Source organism: Leptonotus elevatus, chromosome 6 (genome assembly GCF_054856555.1).
Source record: "Leptonotus elevatus isolate MCC_2025b chromosome 6, RoL_Lele_1.0, whole genome shotgun sequence".
NCBI lineage: Eukaryota > Metazoa > Chordata > Actinopteri > Syngnathiformes > Syngnathidae > Leptonotus > Leptonotus elevatus.
Window position 1 is genome coordinate 19,262,665 of NC_141244.1, and position 26,343 is coordinate 19,289,007.

Sequence of the window (26,343 nt, forward strand, 5' to 3'; positions counted from 1 at the left end):
TCTCTGGCGGAGTTTTTCCATTATAATTTAATACAAAGTAACAGAGCAATTGGTGTCACGTGTAATTACGCTTAGCAGAGCGCACGCACACTCGCCGCTGAACGCTCCGCAGGAAAACTTCAGGTTACTTTAGAGCTGGAGCCGTCGGAGAAGAACCTCACAATTGTCCCATCCATCTAGGGAGGACCAAAGATTTTTGTCTCTCTCTCACACACACACACACAAATGTGAAAAAAATCCATGTTTTGTTCCAGCCGGGATTTGTGAGAAGACCCTCATGGGACATGAGCCTCAAGGGCCATAGATTTTAAAATCATCAACGCAAACACATATACAGCACTTTCTAGATTTCTAGTCCTTATTTCGGCAGGAAATTTAAACCACAGGAATGGGAAAAGAACCTCACAATCGAGGTCACTCCAGCCCTAAAAGCTTCCCCGTCTTGAGAGGGCCATAGATTTCACAGTCACGCACCAAAAGGTTCTGGTGCTTTTCAGAATTCCGGGCCTTTTTCCAACCGGTAATTCAGAACCCGAGAGATGGAAGAGGAACCTCACGAATTCTTCTCCCATCGCTCGTGTTCTAATGGCTTTTGTTTTGTGAGGGCTTTAGATTTTGAGTAGCCATACACATGGAACTTTGTAGTACTTCCTAGAATTTCGGGCCTAGTTCAGGATGGGAATTAGAACTGAAGGGACAAGAGAAGAACCTCATGGATGTAGTCACTCTTGGGTGGGCCATATATTAAATTAAAAAAAAAAAGTCACACAAACACTCACTTTCTGGTACTTTCCAGAATCCCAGGCCTTGTTCTGGACGGAAATTTGAACCTGAGGGTTGAGAGGAAGAGGCTCTTTGACCGTCTTGCATCTGTCTTGGGAGGGCCATACATTTTAAATAGTCGTACACCCTCTGGTGCTTTCCATCATTTCGGGCCTTGTTCTGACCCGGTATTAGAACTGGAGAGGCAGGAGATGAACCTCCCGAATGTCCCATTCCTTTAATTGCTTCCGTCGAGATTCTCACTTACACATGGAAACATTACAATACTTTTTTTTTGAAATTCTTATTCTGATAGGAATTTAGAAATTAGGTTCTTCTTCAGTCTCTCTAATTCTAATAGATTCCGTCGTGGGGGGGCCATCAATTTTAAATTGTCACATATACACACATGCACACGGGGAACAAAGACGTCCTCCCTCGTCCGTCCTCGCCGCCTCCACTCCGCTGGCTGCGCTCTGTCAAAGAACATAATCCCTCCACAAAATGGAAGCACAAAGGAAACTTGAGCTGAATCCTGTAAAGGCGCGGACACGCCGCACAATGCCTCCTCCCACCCGATTTTTTTTCTCCCCTCGCCTCTCTCGCTTGATGGAATAAAATGCCCTGTGGCGCAGATCAAGCGTTTTCTCATCCTCCTTCATCATCATCCCGCTTTACCCCCCCCCCCCCCCCCACACCACCACCTCCACAACCAGAGGCCAAGGTCCACTCGGACTTGACAAAGTTTGGTTTGACGTGTCCTTGGTGTGCCACAAATTAGTTGACATCAATTAAAAAGACCTTAAGTAGAGAGTTCGGGAATCAATATTTGAATTCATTAGTTGAGGGTATGAGGGTCGTTCGTTTGATGAGTGAGCTGGGGAGTCAGTTGAGTGATATGGGGAGTTAGTGGTTAAGTTACCGTAGTTGAGTGAGTTTTTGAGTAAGTGAATGAGTTAGTCAGGTAGTAATATTAGTGAGTTATGGAGTTCGTTAATGAGTTGGGTAAGGTAGTGAGTGAGCTAGGGAGTCAGTTATTTAGTTAATTGAGTGAGTTACAAAGTTAGATCATGAGTTAGGGAGTTGTTAGTTCATGAGTTTTTACGTGACAGTCTGCTGACTAAGTGAATGAGTTTTTTTTTTGTTACTGTAGATGATTGACTTAAATGGGGAGTTAGTTATTGAGTTAGCTAGAGAGTGTGATTGCTGAATAAGGAGTAAGTTGAGTGAATGAAGAAGTTAGCTGAGTGAGATATTTTTTAGAGATGTTTGAGAGTTAGTCGAGTGAGTTTGGGAGTTCATTTTTGAGTGAACTGTATGAGTTAGCAAGTTAGAGTTAGTGCGTTTTTTTGTGAGTTGATTAGTTAAGGAGTAAGCGAACAAGTTAAGTACAGAGAAGAAGTACAGCGAGTTAGGGAGTTAGATAATGAGTTTGTAAGGTGAGGTAGTGAGGTAGCTGCACGGGTGAGGGAGTTAGTGATTTATTCATGTGAGTGTCCTTAGAGATAGGCTGTTAGTTAAGTGAATTTGGGAGTTATGTGAGTGAGTTAAGTAGGTATGGGAGTTCTTGAGTTGGTAAGCCAGAGAGCGTAATGAGTGAATTAGGAATAGGAAGTTACTTCATGAGTTAGTGAGTTATTGTTTTAGTTAGTTGAGTGTTGGTTCAGTTAGTTGAGTGACTTAAGGAATTTACCCTCTGCGTGTGGAGAAAGACTTTTCCAAAGACATTCTTCAGGGCATCAAATGTCAGATTCAGGGTAAGTGGTTACAAAGTGTAAATATAAAACAAAACTTTTAAGTCAAAGAAAACTAAGATGGATGGTGCGATTATTCAAAATTGTATTCATTTAAAGTGAAGTGAGAGGAGGACAGTTTTGGGGGGTTGAATGCATTTTCTCTGAATGGGATGTTGGTTGTTTTAACAACGGAATAAAAGCGTTTGTACAGTGCGTGTCATTTAAATGTGTCAATGCGAGCAAACACTTGCTGCTTTATTTATGTGTGTGGTGGAAAGAAAAACAGTTGTTGAGGTTAGCCAATATAGGTCATTGTTGTCAGTTGGCTTTTTTGCCTTAAAAGCAGCACCTGAAGGGCGCGTCCCACTCAGGCTCGCCCCCTGCAGGCGGAAGTCAGAAGGGTGAGCGTCAGTGCGGTTTGCAATCCACTTCATCAACTCTACTGATTACGATCGAGCCTTTGGTGTAAAGTAGGCCGCCCGCGCTCGCCTCCGCCACAGGAAGAGGAAGTGCCCCGCGGGGTGGGCGCACCTCCACCTGTGTCGCTGCACATCTGCAAAGTGGCGAGGCGCTCCTCATGTCGCGTTTCCTGTCGCTGCCAGTGCACGACAAATGTCAAAACGGGCATGTGAGATAACAACTCGACTTGACACACAAACTTAAGCGCTACTGTACACGACGCTCAGTGGGGAGACCACACAGTGGCACTAACTATGCAAATGTTCTGTTTATGACGAAGGACATGTACGTGCAATTGAGTGAGTTTATTATCGAAACACCCCCAAAAGTGTGAGTCAGTTGAGTAAGTGGTTACTTGTTTTCGTTAGGCATGAAGTTAGTGAGTTAGTTGATTGAGTTAGTTATAGAAATGAATTCAGTTGAGTGAGTTGGGTAATTAGTGAGTTAGTTGAACAAAATAGGTGTGAGTGAGTGAGCGAGTGAGTGAGCAAGTGAGCGAGTTAGAGAGCAAAACAAATAATTAATTGAATTAGTTGGCTAATTAGTGAATTAGTTGAGCGAATAGTTTAAATAAAGTAACATCAAAAGTCAGTTGAGCGAGTTGGGTAATTAGTGAGTTAGTTGAATGAGTTAAATATGAAGTGTGTGAGTTAATTGAGTTAGTTGGGAAATTAAGTTGAGTGATTTGGGTAATTAGCGAGTTAGTTGAGAAAGTTAAGTGTGAAGTTGGTTGGTGAGTGAGTGAGTGAGTGACTGACTGAGAGAATGAGTGAGTCAGTGAGTTATAGAGAGCAAAACCAAAAATCTATTGAATGAGTTGGGTAATTAGTGAATGAGTCGAATATGAAGTTAATTGAGTGTGTTGGGCATGAAGTGAATGTCTTAGTTAAGTCAAGCATTATATTAGTGAGTTTGAGTGAGTTAGTTCTCGAGTAACACCAAAAGTTATATGAGCGAGTTTTGTGATTGATTAACAAGTTAGTTACAGAGATCAAAATCAAAAATAGATTAATTAGTAATTGAGTTGAACAAGCCACGCATGAAAGTAGTGAGTGAGTGTTATAGTGACTGAGTTAGCTGACGGCAATAGAGAGCAAAACCAAAAGTCAGGTGAGTGAGTTGGGTAATTAGTGAGTTACGCTTGCTTACGAATGAATTAAGCTTGAAGTTAGTTATTCAGTTGAGCGATTTATAAATGTTAGTGAGTTAGTTGAAAGAGTCAGGAATGAAGTCACTTAATAATTACATTCATAACTATTAAAAAGCTAAATTAACTATAACCAAAAATTGGTTAACGGAAGCAGTACCAAATTTTTGGGGGGTAATTAGAGATAGAGATTACAGCCAGAAGTCAGTTGAGTGACTTGGGTAATTAGTTGACTTGAGTGAGTTAGGCATGATGTTAGTAAGTTAGTTGAGTGAGTTAGTTACACTAAACAATACCAACAAGTCAGATGAGTGGATTGGGTAATTAGTTGTTAGTTAAGTGAATTAGGCATGAAGTTAGTGAGTTAGTTGTGAGTCAGGCATGAAGTCACTAAATTAGAAAAGTGAGTTGGTTATAGGAAAACATTCAGTTAAGTGAGTTAGTTGGGCAATGAGTCTGTTCAGTGAGTTAGGCGTTATTTGAATAAGTTAGGCATTAACTTAATGAGTTGAGTACTCTCTACTGCGATTAGATGCCAGATGACGTTTGTGCGCGCGCTTGCTTGTGCGTCGTTTGTTGAAGTTTGAGTGCGCGAGTATAATTAACTTCCTCAGTGTGCCTGCGTCGCAGTGAGAGTCAAACACAAGGTGGCGATTGCAGTATTTTTCCCCTTATTTTTTCCCCCCAAACATCACAGACACTCGCTGTAAATTCTCTAAATGTCTGCTTTGCTTTCATGGATTACTGTCAGCATTGTGAGCTGCTGCCAGGCCCGCTCGCCTTTTTCCGGGCCCGTCTCCGCCACCTTGATATATTTGCCAAATGAATATCTGAAGCCGTAATTAAATTTATCCACCTCTGCACCTTCTGTACGGACGCCACCTTGCACACATCACACACATCACACCTTTCACGCACACACACACACTCGCTTCGGGACATTTTATTTTCAAAAACAGATTTGAACATCTTCTACGTTTAATAATAATCATTTGGCAATTTAGAGCTGTTTTAAGCATCAGATGAATCAAACATGTCCAAAGTAAGTGTTTGCATACATGTATAAATAGTAAATATATCAAATAGCTTCCAACCTGGTTATTTATTTTATGACCCTTTTTTTTCCATTTGGGATTTCACAAATGGAACATATTAAAGGCAATGTTACCACATGTTACCTTTTTTTCTACATATCCAATTTTTGAGACTTCAGGCCATGTTCCAAGTTAATTTACATTGAGGTTTAAAAAAATGAATTCAAACCCTTATGCAGGATTTGAAACCTTAACCCAGCCAGGCATGAAACCTTGGCTTCGAATATAATTTGAAACGCAAACGCAAAAGTTTTAAACCCTACTTTTAAATCTCTAAACCTTTCTTAAACAGTTGTAACATTAACCTTATCTTTAAATGCCAATTTGAAAACCTATTCTGATCTTTAATCCCTATTTAAAATAATTTAACCTTTCTTGAAAAGCTAACGTGAATCCTCATCCCAAGCATGAAATTCTGAATTTAAATCACTAACACAGAGTTAACTGTTAAACCTGACTTGAAACCCTAACCGTAGTTTGAAAAACTAACCCAGGCTAATTTGAAATTAAAACCTGGTCTTGAAACTCTAATCCTGTCTTGAAATTGATTGGAAGTCAAGTGAGCAGATGTCCTCTTCTTACTCGCAATATTTTTCAAATCTTAAATTGTAATGACTTGAAAGGTAAACCTAATGAATTTGTCTGAATCAGCTGTCATGCGATGTTAATCACTACACAATGTGGCCTTGTCCTGTTGACCGCCGCCGCCGCCGTGTCCGGACCCCTGAAACAGCCTGAAATAAACTCGTCGCATTAGCATTATCATAGCCTGGCATTCATCACTTTGTCCAACCTTTTGTCTCTCGCCCCTTTTTTTTTTTCTGAAGGCGAGCGCAGGAATTATTAGCGGCTTAGCGTCGAGAGGCCCCCCTAAGAAGCTCTCGGGGTGTGTAAGCCCCTCTCCCGAGTCCCCGCCAACAACAGCAATGCCATGTTCGTGTCAGCGGGGGGGCCAACAACACCGCCGCACCGTCAAAACTACTCCTGCGAAAAACAAAAAACAAAAATAAAACCCCGGGAAATATTAAGTGAACAATAAGGAAGCATGACTCGGCACATTCCCATTGTTCCCACTGTGTGTTTCCGTGTACAACAACACTGCATAATTCTGTGGGAAAGCCACGGAGGAGTTGAGGTTTTTTTTCCACGGATTTGGGGGTACGGCGTGAAATCCTGTGGCACCTCTTCGCGGCTTGCTGGCATACGTAGGGCCGAGGCGCCGGGATTGAACGCGGCTTAATGTTGGCGCGGGCCGCGTGTGCGCGCGTGATAACGCGCTGGCTTTTCTTCCCAGGTTAGCTGCCAGGTTAGCTGCCAGGTTAGCCGCCTAGCGACGCCCGCCGTGTTCCCGCGCCGTATTTGGGGGGGAAAAAGAAGAAGAAGAAGAAGCCTGGTCGCCGAGGTGGTGGTGGGGGTGGGCTAATGCATGTTTTTGGACGCGTTTTGTTAATTCCCACCATGTTTGCAAATGCAGATAGTGTGTGACAATGTGTGTAAAAACAGACAGCTAGCGCTTAGCCGCTAATGGCTGATTGGCTATTTTCAGGCTTTAAATGGAGGCAGAAAATACCTGCGCGCACACACACTACGCGCCAGGTTATTTTTACACGCACACTTACAACATTACCTTGGCTTTATACCATGACTTTGGATTGAAACTCACATTTGAGACCCTGACTTGAAAGTCTAACCCTGTCTGAATTAATAGCTTGAAAAACAAAGCCACGCTTGAAACCCTAACTTCAGATTGGAAGCTTAATTTGAAGCCCTAAAGCAGGCTTGAAACCCTATTTTGAAATAGTTAGAAATTAAAAGAAAAAGAAAAAGTTAGAAATTACCCCCATCTTGAAACCCTGTCGTAAAAGCCTAATTTGAAACCCTAACCCAGACTTTAAACCCTAATTGCTAAAATTTAACCAGGTCTGAAATCTTCATTTGAAACCTTAAACCATGCTTGATAACTTATTTTGAAACACCTTCCTTTTCTTCTTCTTTTTTTTTTTAAACACTGGTGTTGTCTTGGAGCCCTAATATGAAACCTTAACCCAGGTTTAAAACCCAATCTTGTACCCTTATTTGAAAACTTAAAAATACTTAAAAACCTTAATTTGAAACCCTAAAGCAGCTGGAACACTGTTTTAAAATCCTAAATTAGTGTTTCAAACATAGATTAGGGTTTCAAGACTGTTTTAGGGTTTCACATTAAGGTTTCAAGACCACGATAGGGTTGTACGTCTAGGTTAGGATTTCAAATTTGGATGTGAAACCAAGGTTAGGGTTTCAAGCTGGGGCCACATTTGAATTAGGATTTAAAACCTAGATTATGTTTTCAATGTATGATTAGAGTTTCTAGTCTGAAATGGGGTTTCGAATGCAGTTAAGGTAGCGTTTCAGGAGAGGGTTAGACTTTCAACAAATAGTGTTTCAAGCATGAATTAGGATCAGAATCCTTGCTTGAGTGCATGTAGAAGCGGCGGCATGTAAGAGTAAGAATAAGCGTGTACTAATGAACATGCGTCAAATACGTCTCTGCAGTGTGGAACCAGCAGATGTTGGGCGCTGTAAATATAACCTGCCGCATAGTGTGTGTGTGTGTGTGTGTGGGGGTGTGTGTGTGTGTGCAGGTATTTTTTTGCTGTCATTTAAAGCCCCAAAATAGCAAGGATTCTCCTCACAATCTGCTTTTAACACAAACATCGTGTAGGGATTCAAACTAAGGTTGAGAGTCTCAAATTAGCATTTTAACTTCAAGTCTGGGTTTAACATTTCAAATGAGAGTTTCAATCCAGAGTTTGTCAAGCCCTAATTTCAAACCAGAACCTTAGTTTGAAACCGTAATGTGAACCACGAACCTGATTTAAGACTGTAACTATTGTTTGCCTTGAAATCCTGGTTTAAAATTCTTATTTGAAACCCCAACTTTGGTTAGAAACACAAATGTAGGTTAAAAATCTCAATTTGCAACCCGTAGCCTTGTTTTGAAACTCTGACTTGCCACCAGAGTGGAATCTGTTATCTCTGCAAAGGCACAGTTTTCCTACTTCCTGTTGTATTTGCAATACTTCCATATGCTTCATACTGTATTGCGCGTGTGTTTTTTGTCTGTGTGTGCGTGCGTGTGCGCTCCCTAATTCATCCTCTTTGCGCCTTTGTCAACTCCGTTTCAATCACAGTGTGAAACTTTTTCATTTTTTACAGCAGCAAAAGGTTTTATTATGATTACATTAGCATAAATGATTTCATAACATCTGCTTGTCAATAATTACCACGTGACCTCTGACCCACGCCGGTGGTGAACCCCAGGTGTAGGGCGGCGGCGGCGGCGGCGGTGGAGTAATGAACATCTCCCTTCTCCCCCGCACGCTTCAATTAGCGCCTTAATATTAGCCTCCAAAATGAGGAATTGGGAGACTGGATGGAAAAGGGACAAAATGGCCGCTTGCCCAAAATTGGTCGAAAAATTTTTGCAACGGAAAATATTCAAGGATTAGGGGTTCAAATTGGGAAGTAAGGGTTAGGTTTTCGATGTAGATCTTTCAACCAACATTTTTTGACTTGTAAATTAGGATGTCATGGTTAGGTTTAAGTAGGGATACGAGCCAAAGTGAGGGTTTCAAAACAAAGGCTATAGGGTAGAGTTTTGGTCTTACATCAGGGTTTTTGCGTGAGGAATAGGGTTTCAAGGCAGTATTTCAAACATGGGTTGGGGTTTTAAGACAGGGTTTTGCTTGCACGCTAAGGTTTCAAGACGAGGGTTTCAAATTGGATATGAAATCAAGGATTAAGGTTTCACTTTAGGCTTTCAAGTCTGATTAGTGTTTACAACGAGAGTGACGGTTTCAAATTCGGGTTTCAAAACAGTTTTTTTTTTTTTGACAGGGTTAAGGTTTCAAATCAGCATTTCAAGAGGCCACATCTATTAATCAACCAAATGATCCACAACAATCAAATGTATTTGATCTCATAATTCATCTTAGTTTATTTGATCTTAGTTTATTTGATCTTAGTTTATTTGATCTTAGTTTATTTGATCTTAGTTTATTTTTATCTTAGTGTAAAGCGCCTGCATTTGAGGATGAGCGCTAATAGGAGATTGATGGCATGTAATTAGCGCGATCGGCGTGGGCGCCGTGCCGCAGCTGTCACCGGCAAACCAGGTGGAACGCCGCGGGGAAACGCCGCCTAAGCGCCCGCCGATGATTCACTGACAGCCGTGCGTGGATGAAAGCTCAACTCGGCGCCGCGCTGACGGGATTTGAAAGGCCGGCTCGTTTCGATTTTGCGCAGGCGAGGCAGTGCGAACGCGTTAAAGTCCCCGAAAAGTTTGAACCTTGTCTGCCTCCCGGATTAATCAATCAGGAGCAGACTGGGTCGGAAACAACGGCCCGTCTATGTCCCAGGTGCAAGCGATACGGTATGAAGTACGTGACCCGGTCAAGTGGAGCTACTGCAGACCGTAATGCCGTTAAGAAGGTCAGACAGAGGATCAGCAGGTTTGCTTCATAACAGGCAACACGGCAAGAATCAGGAACGCTAACTTTGAAAAAAAAAATACTTTTAGACCGTGACAAGTTCAAAACTGATTTGATTTGAAGTCTTTCTGGAATTCCAAGACACATTTCTACCGGCTTAGGTTTTAAACAAGAGTTAGTAGGGGTTCAAGCCTTCGAATTGGGGTTCCAAGCCTGAGTCAGTATTTCAGGCTAGGGTAAAAGTTTCAAGGTAGGGCTTCAAGCCAGAATTAGGATTTCAAGTTAAGTAAACAAAGGTTTGGGTTTCAGATGAAAGTTTTTTAATTAGGGTTTTAAACAAGAAGTAGGATTTTAAATTTGAGTAGAAAACAAAGACTGGGATTTCAAAATTGTGATTGTGGTTTTAAATTAGGGTTTCAAGCCACAGTTAGGGTTTCAAGGTACGGTCTCCATCTAGGGTTGAGGTTAGGGTTTCTTGTTGGGGCTGCAACCAAGGATTAAGGTTTCAAATGTAGGTTTTCAGTTCGGCTTTCAAATCAGGTTTCCAGCCTGAGAGTTAAGATTTCAAGGTTAAGGTTAAAGTTAGAGTTTCAAGCCATGATTAGGGTTTCAAGTAACAAAGGTTTGGATTTCAGATGAGGATTTAAAACAAGAAGCAGGGTTTGCAGTTACAAGAATTAGGGTTTCAAAGTGGGGTTCCAAGGAATGATTAGGGTTTCAAATTAAGGTTTTCAAGCCAGGATTTGCATTTCAAAATGAGGTCTGTCCTAACGATGAGGACAATCAATTGATTCAAACAGTCAATAATTCAATCAATCAGCACGTCAGTCATCATTCCAGCGGGTGCAGAGGAGCCCTCCGGGGGGGGGGGGGGGGGGGGCGCAAATGATCCCCCCCCCCCCTTGCACAACCCCCCAGAGATGACGGGTGTAATTGCCCCCTCATGCTACGGCTTCATTAAGCTCAACATTGTGATCTTGGCGAAGGGGGCGGCGGCCCACGATGCAAATTACAGCCTCGTTGTGACAGGTGGGTGCCCCACCCTCGGTGACCAAGGGGGGGCCAGGCTTTCCCCGCTGTGAGTCATTTTTCACCCCCTCCCCCGTCATTAGCGGGTAATGATTGGATTCCTTATTGGCTGAAAAGCATCACGGCAGTCAGAAGCAGTTAGGAAAACAAGCGAAATGATGTCATCACTCATCGTAAGCCCGCCGACTGCGCGGCTGCCACTTTTCATCAATCTACTCATTAATGCGCGTACAAAGCAATTAAACACTCTAAACCTCAAAGCTGATGTAGATCACATAAGTTGAACTCCCGTCTAAATCGTCAATTTTTATGTGATCGTTTCTTTGTTTTTGTTTTTTAAGTATACGGATAAGTCTGAATTTATACTGGCTCGCCTTAAGTGTAGTACCACCTTGTGCCACAACATGTTGGGCAGCGCTGAGCTCCACTGGAAGACATGCGGCGTAATTTACAGCAAGAAGAAAAGGCACAGCCTGAGCGCCACGAATAGTTGTTGTTCCCACAAAGCAGACAGAATATATGCCTGAGATAATTGTTAGTCTGACTTCAAACCATCATTTGAAACTCTAAAAACGTCTTGGAACCATCATTTCCAAACCCTGACTCTTGTTTGAACCCCAAACCCATACTTAAAACCCTAATTGAAGCCCAAACGCTGGCTTGGAAGCAAACTCAGGCTTCAAACCTTAATTTAAAATCATAACCCTGCCTTGACTCCAAGCCTTTTTTGAAGCCATAACGCTGGCTTGAAACCATAACCCAAAATTGAAATCCTAACTTGAAACCCTAACTCAAGCTTCAAACCTTAATTTGAAGTCTTAACCCGATGTAACACTAACCCTGGCTTGACACCCTCATTTCAAACCCTATTCCTATCTTGAAAACCTAACCAAACTCAGACTTGAAACCCTAACCCTAGTTTGAAACCACAATCCAAGCATGAAACCCTAACTTGAAACCCTTACTGAACCTTAAAACCCTCATTTGAAACCCCAACCCCCGTTTCAAATCCCAACTCTTGCACATTCTGACATCTTAAGGGTGAGCAGTGCAATTTTCCCAGCATTTCTGGCGCAACCGTTGGACGCTCGTCCATATTTGGCAGCCTCCAGATGGATGAGGATACCTCCCCCAAGGTGCTTCACGGCGGATTCCATTCATCCATCGACATGCGGCTACGTACGCATCCCAGGGTGCGAGCGTATCATAGCCCATGCGCATTCCCGTCATTGCCAAACGCGCCGCCGCTCGGCCCGAGAGCCTCCAGGGAGGCCAAAGCTTTTACGTCTCCACGGGCCAGCACGCCCAGAGGTCCCGACGCCCGGGGACGTGTAGCCAATCGGGGGAGGGAGGATGGCATTAGCCCCCCCCCCCCCCCCACCTTACCCAGCGATATCCTTAGCCTTTAGCTAAAAGCGGGCTAATGGTGGCCAAGTGTGTAGCGAGAGGGTCTGGGGGTGTTGGGGAAGCGTGTCTGTAGGTTCATCTGGATTGGCGTCGATAAGGATGCGAGCTCGCCGTCCTCTGCCTATCGCCGCCATGCACGACTCCGCGTGTGTGTGCGCGTGTGTGTGCGCGTTGCGCGGAGCGCAGGGACTGGCAGACCACCTCCAGGATGCCAACAGTGACTGATGCCACATTAGACATTCCTTTCAGAGCAAAACGGCGGCGGCGGCGTTGGTCAGCATCGTGCCAGCTCGCGCAGGCCCTCAGGATGCCCGCACCAACTACCCCCCCCCCCCCCCCGCTCCCCCCCAGCACCACCCCTGAACATCCAAAACAATCCCACACTCCAACCCCACCGCCTCTTCCTTTGAGCACAGAGCTGGCAGCCACGGCGCAAGATTCCAGTGAATTCCAGGAACTTGCAGGAAAGGGAAACAAACAGACAAAAAAGATGTGTTGGATCGCAACTTTGCAATTTAATTTGTGGGAGACTTTTTTTCTTTTCTTTTACGCATCAAACGTTTTAACATCATCATGGAGCTCATTTAGCGGAAATTGCCACTTTTTTTTTTCATCCATTCCAACCGTATTTAAAAAGAAAAAAATGATTGCCAGTGCATTTGATTTGCTCTCGTGTCAGGAGGTGCGTATCTTTCAAAAAGGCAGATTTTTCCACATTTTTGTTGTTGTTAGTTGACTTTCTGTCGAGTGTACGTGTTTCCAATTTGGTAGCGATCGAGCGGATTCTCATGCCTACTGAATTTATAGGGTCAGATTTTTTTGCCCTACAGAGCCATTTTTGAAGGATTTCTGGAAATGACCATAAAAGGCCACTTCCAACCAAAATGGCTGACTTTCTGTGTCTTTTTAAGCATGGCTTCTTGAGAATTTTTTTGTGGGTCTAGTCATGCTAGAAACGCCTACAAAATTTCATATCACTCAGTGAAACCTGTTTTGTTGGCTGAATTTTCAAAAAAGTTCCCAACAGAAATTACCATACCAAATATGCTTACATGGCTTCTTGAGACTTTTTTGTGGGTCTAATATGCTAGACATGCCTACCGGATTTCATATCACTCAGTGAAAACTGTTTTGGGGTCTAAATTTATAAAAGGTTCCCTACCGAGCCCTCTTTGAAGGATTTCTAGAAACTACCATAAAATGCCACTTCAAACCAAAATGGCTTACTTCCTGTGTCTTTTCAGTCATGGCTTCTTGAGACTTTTTTTTGTGGGTTTAATCATGCTAGACTTGAATTTGATGTCACTCAGTGAAACCTGTTTTGGGGGCTGAATTTTCAAAAAGTTCCCTATTGAGCCATCTTTGAATGATCTCTGGAAATGATCCTAAAATGGCCACTTCAAACCAAAATGGCTGACTTTCTGTGTCTTTTTAGGCATGGCTTATTGAGACTTTTTTGCGGGTCTACTGATGGCAGACATGCCTACTAAATTTCTTGTTGCTAAATTAAACCTGCTTCAGGGGCTGAATTTTCAAAAACTTCTAAGTTCCACTATTTAGCTGTCTTTGAATGATCTCTGGATGACCCTAAACTGGCCACTTCAAACCAAAATGGCTGACTTCCTGTGTCTTTTCAGGCATACTCGAGACTTTTTTTTGTGGTCCTACTCATGACAGGCTTAAACTTGCAGATTTCACGTTGCTAAGTTGAAGCTGAATTTTCACGATATTTGGCGGCGCTCCACCGAGCCATCGTTGCCGATCCCAGGAAATGACCCTAAAATGGCCGCTTCAAACCAAAATGGCTGACTTCCTGTGTCTTTTCAGCCATGTTTTGACACTTACCTTGTGCTGCTAAGTTGAACCGGTTTCAGGTGCTGCAAAACAATTTCACGAGGCCTTTGCCTTTGGTTCAAATAAACTTAAATGAATACCTGCGACGGCGTCAATCAAAAGTGAATCTTATTTTCTTTTATGGCCTAATGAAATGAGTGTTTAAAAAAAAAAAAAAAAAAAAAAAGCCGACAAGCTATCATGACCGAGGGTGCTGTCAGAAGAGGCTCTTCATGTTCAATTATCGCGGAGGTGAGGCTGGTATTCAATCGCGTTGCTCCGCCCGGGCTTAAGTGATGACACTGAGTGATTAGAGCGCCGTTAAATACCTGCGCTAATGAGCCAATTAGCCCTATTGACATCCATGGCCGCCTCCGAGGTGGAGCGAACGACTCCTGCCGCCGCCGCTCGCTAATCACAAGCGATAACAGCGCTTAGCCTTCAAACGCTAATCCTGACTCGCGGGCTGCCACTGTGATTTCTCTCAGTACCCACGCTGAGAGGAACTTCACGCTCCATTCGCCACTTCCTGCTCACTTGTAACTTCGCTGCGGTTTTCGCTACTCTCGCGTGTCACTTTCCAGAGGATTTTTTTTCTTTTTTTCTTTTCTGGTGCACGTTGAGGAAAATGGCGGGTATCTTGCTTTCGCGCTCACGCGTTCAAAGAAGACGGTGAGAAAGTGAGCCGATTGAGCGCTAAGAACGAAAGTGAAAACGACGGTAAGTTCGGGGGGGATTTCATTCAAAATTCAACTCAAAACTGAAAGCGAAGAAGAGTTTCGAGTCACAAAGGCGCGCAAAGTGTTAATTATTACGGTAACAATGGACAGTCAGATAAACTGAATCCCCAAAATGCATCAAACTTTGATGCCCTGATTTGATGGTGTAGGGCAAATTTTTTTACAATTTGTCAAATTTGTTTTGAACCATTTGTTCCATTTGCATTTGTGTTATTTTTTTGGAACAATGTGATTACAGTTGAGCTTCGTAATTTAGGGCTGGCCCACAAATAGCCAAAATCTTTGGTATAATTGACGGCAATTGTTTTTAAGTTAGCATTTCTTTACCGATCCGGCCCACTTGGTAATATATTTTGCTCCGTGCGGCCCCTTTTGACACCCCTGGTATAAACCCTAAAATCATCGCTGCTTCAAACCAAAATGGCTGACTTCCTGTTCAATTTTAGGCATGGGCTTTTGAGACTTTATTTGGTCTGTTATAAGAGATATCTTCACCCAATTTTGTTTTTGATCAGTGAAACTGGTATCAGGGGCTGAATTTAACCCCCCCCCCAAAAAAATTAATTCTCAAAATGATCATCAAATTTTGACACCATGCTTCATCCACACTACTTCACATGATACAATCAATTATTTTCAAACAGATCAGTGAGGGTTTAAAAAAAAAAAAATCACTTTCACCACACTCCACACCACAAGATAGTTATGCAAGATCATCTTTTCGAGACGCCATCGGGAGAGGATTCGCTCAAGTTTGGCCCGTTTATCAGTATGTGTGTACCAATGGTCAGCCGTGACAATTCTTTTATTTATTTATTTATTTATTTTTTCCTGAGAGAGCTCAGTATTGTTCATTCTGTAATTTTACCGGTTCGACATGTCATCATCATTGCTCTCTCTTTCTCTTTTTTTATTTTTATTTTTATTTTTTAATTTTATGTGCGTGCATGTGTACTCATTAATTCACCTAAAACCAATGACAATTCTTAACAAACCATACTGATTTATTAGTTGAATTTATTTCAAACTGGGACCCCAAAAAAAAAAATTCATCCTGACGCGAGCCTGCCCTGTGGAATCCCTGTTTACCAATAAAAGCTGAACAATTACAGGACTGAACGAGAATGCCGGGGAAAGTTTCCAACCACAGAGCAAAAAATGTTAAATCACAGATTGACGCGTGTCTTTAGGCGTCTTTGTCTGCGAGTCGTCAATAGGCTGTCATTAAACTACGACGAAGAGACGTCTGTGCGTTTAGGATCAGCTCGTGAAACAATTCATTCCTGGGTGTGTGCGCGTCGCCCCTTGTAATTTGACCTTGCGGCTTTTCATCGTCGAGACTGTGTTGTGTGTCGTTGTGGCAAATGTGCTCTCGCTCTGGTCGAAGTAAAAGTACTTGTTCATCTGCTTTGAGTGAGTAAAAAAAAAAGAAAAAAAAGTACAGAATCTGTCCTATAAATCAATCTGTCTTTTGTAAATATGAATTTTTTTTCTTCTTAGCTTTTCAGTTTGCTATTAACTCATTCACTGCCATAAAAAATTAGGGGCGACAGGCGATTACAATTTTATAATTGTAATTAATTGCATGACTTCACTAGTAATATTTATATTAATTTTTTAAAGAAAATATTAACAAAAGAAAAGAAGATTATTAAAAAAATTAGGGGCGACAGGTGATTAAAATTTTGAATTGTAATTAATCGCATGACTTCACCAGTTAACTCACGATTAATCACACATTTTTATATCTGATCTAAATGTACAATCATTTTTTTCTATGTTTTCATACATAACATAAGTGGGAAAAAAATTTAAACTCATAGAAATAATTAAAATGAATTTTTGACGTTTATACCCGTCAATGGCCGTGAATGAATAAAAAAGAAAAGAAAAGATTATTACAAATTTGGGGCATCAGGCGATTAAAATTTGTAATCGTTATTAATCGCATGACTTCACTAGTTAACTCACGATTAATCACAAATTTCTATATCTGTTCTAAATGTACAATAAAAAATCCTAGGTTTTCATACTCTTGTTAACAAAAGTGGAAAAAAATGTTAAACTAATAGAAATAGTTGAAAATAATTTTTGACGTTTATAGCCGTCAACGGCAGTGAATGAGTTAATGCTAATGCTATATAGCGTCTGTTGCATGTAGACAGACAATACGACAGTAGTCACAGTCATATATTGCTTATCCTCTGTGAAGAACGACTAATTAGTGCTGTACTGCGCCCAGGTGGCCAATGTGGGCAGTACAATGGCCATTCCTTTGTGACGAAAACTGTTGAATTCTATTTTTCACTGCACGTTTTTACAAGTACATTATGTTATGATGTACGTACCGCTGTCTTATTTATTTATTTATTATCTTTTATACCAGTTACTCTCAATGTGTCGTATGAGCTCCTATAATGATACATGATGAAAGACTGACTGCCTAAATCATATAGATATGCGTGTTTAAATGTAGACTCCCAAGTAAATACAAAAAAATAAAAAGAATACATTATCAGAGTACAGATAGCTGAAAAATCAACTTAAATCCAGTCATGAAGTATTTGCGCATCTACTTTCATTTGTCGGCTTGACTTTTTGCCCCCTTTTTACGCCTCAGATGCACATTAACATATTGCATTAAATCTTGGAAGTGGTCCACGGCCGCTCGGAATGCGTGTGCGTGCGGTGTGCGCGCGCGCAGGTCAGGGTTTGTTGTGTGATTAGCTCGCGCAGCTGCGTGTTGGCGTGAAAAGAAAACAGGCCTAAAAAGTTCCTAATGGAAGCAGAGGTCATCCGGGAGCGCTGCTTCCTTGCCCATCAGGGCCACCTTGTGGACACGAATGGAAGCGCAGTCGCAGCTCTCCACGAGCTTCCTCGAGGAGGAAAAAAAAAAGATATACAAAACAAACAACACACGCATTGAAATCACCAGCTGTTGTCCGCAATGATGAAAACACTAAGTGCGAATTTATAATGATTTGGAACCTCTTTAAACTGTTTCTATTCTCATTTGGACTCCCAGGAGGGATGATGTATGCACACACACTGCAAAGACTTTTTACTTGTTTTAATTTCTTTTTTAAATGCAGATTTTCTTTCATTATGATAAGTTTGGTTGAGGTGCACAAGAACAACATGCGAACTTTTCCCTGCGTGTTCTCGACGGGAACAAATAGAAAGACGGGAGTTCTATTTAAAATGAATGAATTACGTTTAAGCGTCATTTTTAATTCATCGAACTAACGTGCATTCACTTGACATTGTTTCTGTTTTGTTTGCTACTAATATATTTCATTTTTATTTCAATGCCAACCTTTTTAACGTTTTGATTTGTGCCCCAAATATTTTCTTGCTGTTAATTCAATTACAATATGTTATTTTAATTAATCACATTATATTATGTTAATGTATTTCCACATTTTAGTCCCTGTTTCAGTAATTTAATCATAAAAGTACGCACTTTGCCCCCCAAATGTTTTATCATATTGACGTGGAACATTATATAAACTGGCGCTTTGCCGGGTTTTTTTCCTCCCCCCATCATGCATACGTTAAGCACACCTGCAAACTGTCAATCATACGCGCACGGGCACGCACACGAGTTGAACATGAGAAGTGACGTCAACGCAACTCGTCTCATTTTTGCAGAATTGTAAATCGTTTTAAATCAGCAGGAATATAACTTCGCACTTTGGAGCCATTATGATAATAACCATAATTGTAATATTATATTTAACAGCTCTATCATTGACACGGAGGGAAATTTCCACAAACACACACACACACACCCTGTTGTCCTTTTCTCTCTCCCCCTGCCACGTGAAACATTCGCGTGTCATTTTTAGCTCATATAAAATTGAATTGAAATCTGAATTTTCATCTGCATTCTTGGAAGACTTGCCATGAGAGGTCAAAGAGTTTGAATTTGATCTAATTTGCTTTGATTTTTTTTTTTTCATCTTAAGAATGAAAAGAAGACCAAGGCATATTTTATAATGACCGTTATTAGATAATTTAGATTTGATTTATGTCATTTCCGCGTCATCTGCCATTTTGAGCTGGAATGTTGGACGAGATGATTACAGAAAAAATCCCCGATAAACTCTATTCAATTCCCTTCTTATAAAATAATTGTAGTCATGGACTAACACACGATAAAGTGCATTATTAGATTTAACCTCACTTTACGTGTTTTTTTGCTTTTGTTTTTGTTTCGTTTTGCGTCAGTCAGGTGAGCCTGCGTCGTCTGTCTCCCCTCTTGCGTGCGCGCGCGTCCGGAGCGCACACTCATCCGAGCGAGCGCGCGCGCGCACAGCTCACCGCAAAGTGGGGCAAGCCGCGGCACAGCTGGCAAATGATCGATTTGCGCACACGCGCAGCGGGGAGGGGCGGTGCTCGCGCGTTATACCTGCCGCCGCCCCTCTCAAAGTCCCACTCGCATGCCGCTACTCGCCTCTTCTCCTCCTCCTCCTCTCCTCTGTCCTCTCCTTCTTCCTCCTCCTCCTCCTCTTCTTCTTCTTCATCATCCTCGCTTGGACCCTCCGCTGCATCCTCAAACTTCAGCCCTGTTCGAAAATATTTTTAAACAAAAACAAAAAAAGGAGAGAGAGGGAGGAGAAAGCAGCTTTCTCTCGCTTTTCTTCACCCCACTGTGGAACTTTTGATGGAAAACAAGAGGTCGAGCCACTGCTGACTTGACAGGTACGTTCAGCTCTCACGTTGCTTTTTATTTTATTTACCGTCTTTTTAATGCGACTTTTTTTTCCCCTTTCTTTCATATTTTTTTATAGCCATAAAGCTAATAAGTGCTGTTTCAAGGATATAGCCTATCTATGAAAAATAAATAGCATGAAAAGCAATCGGCATGCAGGCAGACCTTCCTTTCACTTAAAAACCCACACGGACCCAAAGTGGCTTCTTCTTCTGCTTCTGGGAATTTAATATTTCATAAAGCGAGAGGGGGAGGAATAAAAATATGAATTAAAAACTTAAGAGCATGCAGGCTTTCATGGTAAATATAAACGGCGGCTTTCAGCACGCATTCATCTCATTTTTTACGTGAATAAAAATGGATAAAGAAAAAAGAGGCCAACTCAGGAGAACATGCGCACACACACACACACACACACACACACGCTCATTAATAGAACTTATTCAGTAGAAAGCTGTATTTTATATTTCAGAGTTAGGATGGAGAAGGTGGGAAAAGTGGATTTTAATGTCACTCCTTTTATTTGAGTTTTTCATCTTTTACAAACAGCTCAAATGAAAGCTTAACAGGGTTCGGATTTGTAGATTTGGCAAAAGTTTTTCAACTGAGCTCGCTCCAACCAGAGCCTGTAAACAGCTGTCATATATTTAATTGACGCAAGTTGTTCATTATTGGATGGTGTCGAAGGAAAGTGGGGGTTGTTGAGACTTTTCGATTTTTCGATTTTTGCCAAAGTTGCACAAGCACTCGAATGCCTTTGCATCCATTCCTGTACGATCCAATACAGGAGCTGTATTCGATTTATTTGGCACCAGGCATTTATTAAAAAAAAAAAAAAGGAATCTAGGAAAATAAAGGCTTAAGAGAGTTGAGATGGTTTATGTCATTTTTAATGTCAAAGGTGAACATTGTGCAAACATTTTTGCTCTAAATTCACTGCGTTGAAATCCAAGAAGATATTTAATTGAAGTGCGGCATTTTGTTGTTAAATCATATGAAAGGAAGATGAAACATGAACAGGGTTATGATTTTCTGCACATGTACGCACCTGTGTGTATCTGCGCTCACTTCATTAGTTACTCCCGATTTGGTACGATGAGATCCAGTTCACGAGAGATGTATGCCGTTCAATCGACACGAGGCATTTATTTTTGACAGATCTCGGCAAATGAAGGTTTTAACAGGCATTTGTTAAATGTTGCAAACATTGCACACACGCACCGTGTTTGGATTTGCACTCACTTGATTAGGTACACCTGCATAATCCAGGACAAGAGCTGTATTATACTTAATTGATACCAGGCATTTATTTTCCACTCAGTTATAGGGAAAAAAGGAAGGATTAGCGGAGTTAGGATTTCTGGATGTCATTTAAAAAAAAATTGAACACACATTCTACCGTGTTGAGACTTGCGCTCACTTCACAAGCTCCTCCTGCAAAAAATACAAACACAAGTGCTGTGTTCTGTTTAATTGACGCGAGGCATTCATTTTTGACTGCGACCTGAGAGAGTTTAGGATTTGTGGATCTGATTTGTCGATGTTGCATGCAGCGCACACGCCGCGTTTTGGCTCCACACTCACTTCATTACTACGTTCACCTGCGCGACCCAATGAGCTTCGCTAAGAGGGCTGTGTCGTATTTAATTGAGACGAGGCGTTCATTCTCCACCGAGGTCAAGGAAAATGAGGGCTTTTAGATTTTGTTGAAGTTTGGATCTACGCTCAGTTTATTAGGCACACGTGCGCAATCTAATCTGAAAGCTGTTTTTTTTTTTATATTTAATTAACACGGGGTATTTATTTTGGATTGAGATCAAAAGCAAATGGAGTGTTAATGGGGTTGAGGTTTTTGTTCAAGTTTCTTTCATGTTTGGAGCCACGCTAACTTTATTAGTTACGCCCGTCCGCGCGAGCCATAAAGATCCAATGTAAAAGCGGTATCATATTTAATTGACACGAGGCATTCGTTTTTGATTGAGACAGAAGAAAATTAAGGCTTGACAGGGTTAAGATTTTCAAGTTCCATTCCGTCGTTTTAAAAACCCACGCTCACTTTATTAGGTACACTTCCACAATGTAATGAGAGCTAATACAGGAGCTCGGTAATATTTAATTGACGCTGTCCGGGAGGTGTTGATTTTTGTGACGGTAAATGAAGGCTTAATTGGTTTAAAAAAAAAAAGAAGAAAAAAAAAGTCAACGTTGCTCTCTATCATGTTTGGCTCTAAGGTCACTTCATTAGGTACACCCGCACGATTCAATCACGTACAATTCGAGAGGTGTTGTCGTATTTCATGGGCACGAGGCGTTCACTCTTGGCTGAGATTAAAAGCAAAAGGACGAACTACACATAGTAAAGCCTGCATGTCCATTTCATTAGGTACACTCCTGCACACAACCTAAAGTCTTCCAAGTATGAGAGCCGCATGCATTTTATTCGAGGGAGGCTTTCATTTTCGACTGAGATCAAAGGCAAACGAAGGGTTAAATTATCATATGTGATGTATGCACACTGTGCATATTTGTAAAAAAAAAATTTGATCGTGCATACGTTTAAGAAGTGAATACGATCCAATCATAGAGTCATGTGAGTTTAAAGGATTGTGGGTAATTATACATCATGTACACAATATAGATCATTCGGTGGACTGTCCTTTATGGTACGTACAGTCGTTGACACTTTCTTCTTCACCCGAAGACACATTCTCAGTGTATAACCGCACGGTTTGTAAAACGTTACAACCCCTCCTCGTTAGGAGTCGACATATTTCCTAAAAGTACGAGCCGCTGCTTCTCATTAGCAGGTGTAGCCGGCTGCACTGCATCCCAGGCCGCAGATAACCAAAAGCATGCGGTGGAGCAGGTTTGTTGCACGTGTGAAGCGACCAGGAAGTTTCTAGGAAATCAGAATGTGCATCAGATAATTCTAAGGTCTTGTGTTTGTTTGCGGTTGACGTAACGGAACGAAAAAAGGGTCAAGGCGTGTGGGGGCGTTTTTGTGTAAACAAATCACATTGCATGTTGGTTGTGGCTTCTCTGGACGGCCAAGTGTGCCACTTCTCAAGAAACGATGCGGCGTAGAACCCGCTGCCCAATGATCACGAAAACAGACCAAAAAAAAAAAAAAACATACGCGAGTAACACTCAGACCTTTTTGAATTTTTCTTCCTTTCAGCTTTTGTGTAGCCATTTTGCTTTATTTACATTTTTTTTTATCCTTCAAATTCCAGTTTGTTAGCAGAATGTGGAAAAATGGATAAAAAAATATATATTATGAGTTTGCATCACTTTTTTTTCACATTTGTTCAAGCAGTCATAATTGAAACGATGTGTAAAAGCCTCATCTTGTGCCCCTTTACACACATATCTATATATTTGATCTACGAGAAGCTACATGCTCAAAGCGAATCAACCAATCAGCTTGCGCGACAGTGACTTGCATACAATTACCATTAGAAACAAAAAAGATACAACATTTTTCAACTGATATGTTTAAATCGCTGAAGTTCTAAATGATCAGATCTGACAAAAAACCTTTGGGAAATGCCATTACCAACACGCTAAAATAGTTCACGCCAGTAAACGGTGCAGTGTGCAAAACGAGTTGCGCAGGGAATGATAGGAATCAAGACGGCTGCGAGCAAAAGACGCAGAGATCCAGAAAGTCTAAACGTGGCTTGCATGCTTTTCATTCTTCTTTTGCCTCTTACAGTAAAGATGATTCAGAAAGCGTCGCGGTGGGGGAAACACGCCCTGCGCGTATCACTTTGTAGCCCTCATTTCCAAATTCATTTGTCAATTTTCACATTTACAGTACCCGGCAAAGTCTTTTGATACCGGGATCTTGTGTGCAGACCTTCTTGAAGGGTTATTTTGTAGATTATTTCGGAAATGATTGTGCGGTGATTGAGTTTCAGAAGCCGCTGCTGACGCCCACCACCTTCGTCTCCGGCTGGGAGTCTTGTGCAAGACGAGTTTTTTTTTTTTGACCCGTGGGGCCAATTACTCGCAAGGCGGTGTGTTTTTTTTTTCTTTGTTTATCTGTGATGGAATAATGCTTCCGTTCAAATTGCTTCAATCGTCAAGTTTTATTCCCATTGCGGGACAAAAAAAAAAAAAAGAAGCTCACTGGGGAAAGATGTTAAAACACACACATGTGAATAGAGACACTGTGTCTAATATTTTGACACTTCTCTGGCTGTGTTTTACACCGCTGCAACCACAATGATAAATATATTACAAAGTGCTTCAAACCAAAATGGCAGACTTCCCGTCTATTTTAACGCGCGGCTTGTTGAGGCTTTTTTGTGTGTTTTTTGTGTAGACAGGCCTACCAAATTATATGTTGCTATAGTGAAACTTGCTTCGGGGCTACATTTTCAAATATTGTGTGTGTGTGTGTGAGCACTCAACACATTTTTTGTGATTTTATTTTATTTTTTAATATGAAAGCCCTCAAAATGGCACCCATCTTTTTAGTAGGCTATATATGTTTAAAATTTTATAGCAACCACTACTGCTTTAAACCAAAATGGCTGACTTCCTGTCTAATTTCAGGCATGACTTCTTGAGACTTTTTTGTGGGTTCACTCATGATAGATATGACCACCACGTTGTTAAATGAAATTGGCGGAAAATCGGAATTTTACAAAGAAAAAATTCGAGGTAGAGTTAAGAAACTCTGGAAATGACAGAAATGACCCCAAAATGGCTGACTTCCTGTCTATTTTCAGGCATGACTTCTTGAGACTTTTTTGTGGGTTCACTCATGATAGATATGACTACCACGTTGTTAAATGAAACTGGCGGAAAATCGGAATTTTACAAAGAAAAAATTCGAGGTAGAGTTAAGAACCTCTGGAAATGACAGAAATTACCCCAAAATGGCTGCTTCAAACCAAAATGGCTGACTTCCTGTTGATTTTCGCGCGCGGCTTCTTGAGACTTTTTTGCGCGTCTACCCATGATCGACAGATCTTCCAAATTTCACGCCGCTAAGTGAAACGGGCTACAGGGGCTGAATTTACAATGAAAAATTTCTAGGCCCTGGAAATAACCAAAATGGCCGTAAAACAGCCACTTCAAACCAAAATGACTGACTTCCCGTTGATTTTCGCGCACGGCTTCTTGAGACTTTTTTGCGCGTCTACCCATGATCGACAGATCTTCCAAATTTCACGCCGCTAAGTGAAATGGGCTACAGGGGCTGAATTTACAATGAAAAATTTCTAGGCCCTGGAAATAACCAAAATGGCCGTAAAACAGCCACTTCAAACCAAAATGACTGACTTCCCGTTGATTTTCGCGCACGGCTTCTTGAGACTTTTTTGCGCGTCTACCCATGATCGACAGATCTTCCAAATTTCACGCCGCTAAGTGAAACGGGCTCCAGGGGCTGAATTTACAATGAAAAATCTCTAGGCCCTGGAAATAACCAAAATGGCCGTAAAACAGCCACTTCAAACCAAAATGACTGACATCCTGTGTATTTAAGGGCATTGCTTCTTGAGACTTTTTTGTGGGTATACTCATGATAGACATGCCTACCAAATTTCACGTTGCTACGTGAAATAAGCTCCAGGGGCTGATTTTTCTTCTTCTTCAATACCAGGGGGTGCTCCAGAGCCATTATTGGGGAAAATGGATGCATGAAACCGTTTCAGTGCCACATTCCATCAGGATTATTAAACACACACACCTACACGCACACACACGGTTTATAGTCCCACTTTGCAGAGAATGATATCTTGGATAACGCCATTAATTGCAGTATTTTACCGTCTCGATGATGATGACAGGTTTGCGTGGCAAAGAGTCCAATTATACCTGCGGTAGGCATTGGACTAAATACCTGTTTAGATGCCTTTTACGAGACTGTCGCCAGTAAATAAAAGGCCTGTCTACCACGCGCACTTTTGGGGATTCCACCTCCAAATTTTACGATTAGTATTAAATGATTCACAGAGGGTTTATTGCTTCTTTATTTCTGATGCGTGTCGCAGCGAGTTTGAGGGCTGCATTCCTTGAAAGTTACACATGAACCCCTCCTGGGCGAGCACTTTTCGTTGTGTACGTGAATTAACCGTCTTCATGGGTCAATTTGACCCGCAATACGATGACTGTGATTGTAAAACAAAACAAAAAATGTTCTTGCCGTATGATTTTCACACAATTGGTCCTCATCTTAGCTAATTGTTCATAGGCACGCCAATGATATCCAAGGGTCAATGTGACCCGCTGTATGCTTAATGAAAAACATTTTTAAATTATTTTGTTTTCCAAAAGAAGAAAATGACAAAACAAGGACAATGGAATAAATTGTATCACATACTTTTAAAATACGTTAAAAGTGTCAATTTGACCCGCAACTTAACAGTAAGATTGAAGCTTAAAGATTAAATTTCCAAAATAGAAAAAAAAAGCAGTTATTTCAAAGTAACTTTAAAAATTTTTTTTTTAAATATATATATACAAATAGTGTAGGTGTGTTTTTCTGTTACTACTATTTGATTTCTTGATCTACATTGCTTGGCATAGCTTATTGGTTATGGGTCAATATGACCCGCTGTACATTTAAATTTAGAAAATAAAATAGCATCTTGCAAATTATTAAAAAAAACAAAAACAGTTTTTTTTACAAAATGTACAAGAAAAGGAAAAAAAGCCTACATCATATCTTTAAGCTGAATTCTTTATGTATTTTTTTACCTTCTCGACTCCAAAGGGTCAATTTGACCCATGTAACAGGAAGTCATTAAAGCTCATTTTCCATTTATCACCTTCAAGTTCCTTTCTATGTTAAGCGTGTCATTTTTCATTCCCTTCCAATGTAAGTTCCTTAGAGTTGATGCACATTCCTTGACTTAGATGATTATTTATGGGTCAATCTGACCCGCTACACATTTATTCAGACAAAACTGAACGATGGAAATTAATTTTTTGTTTAA

At 41.2% G+C, this 26,343-nt stretch overlaps 1 protein-coding gene across 1 annotated transcript in view; it reads left to right on the forward strand.

Annotated features, from left to right (window-relative positions):
• Positions 1-19,122: 19,122 nt before the first annotated feature.
• The window catches only part of satb1b (SATB homeobox 1b), a 74,040-nt gene continuing 66,819 nt past the window's right edge, over positions 19,123-26,343 (forward strand). Inside the window, exon 1 of the mRNA XM_086078256.1 lies at positions 19,123-19,383. The gene's annotated coding sequence lies outside the window, so the exon portion shown is untranslated. The remainder of the gene's footprint in view (positions 19,384-26,343) is intronic.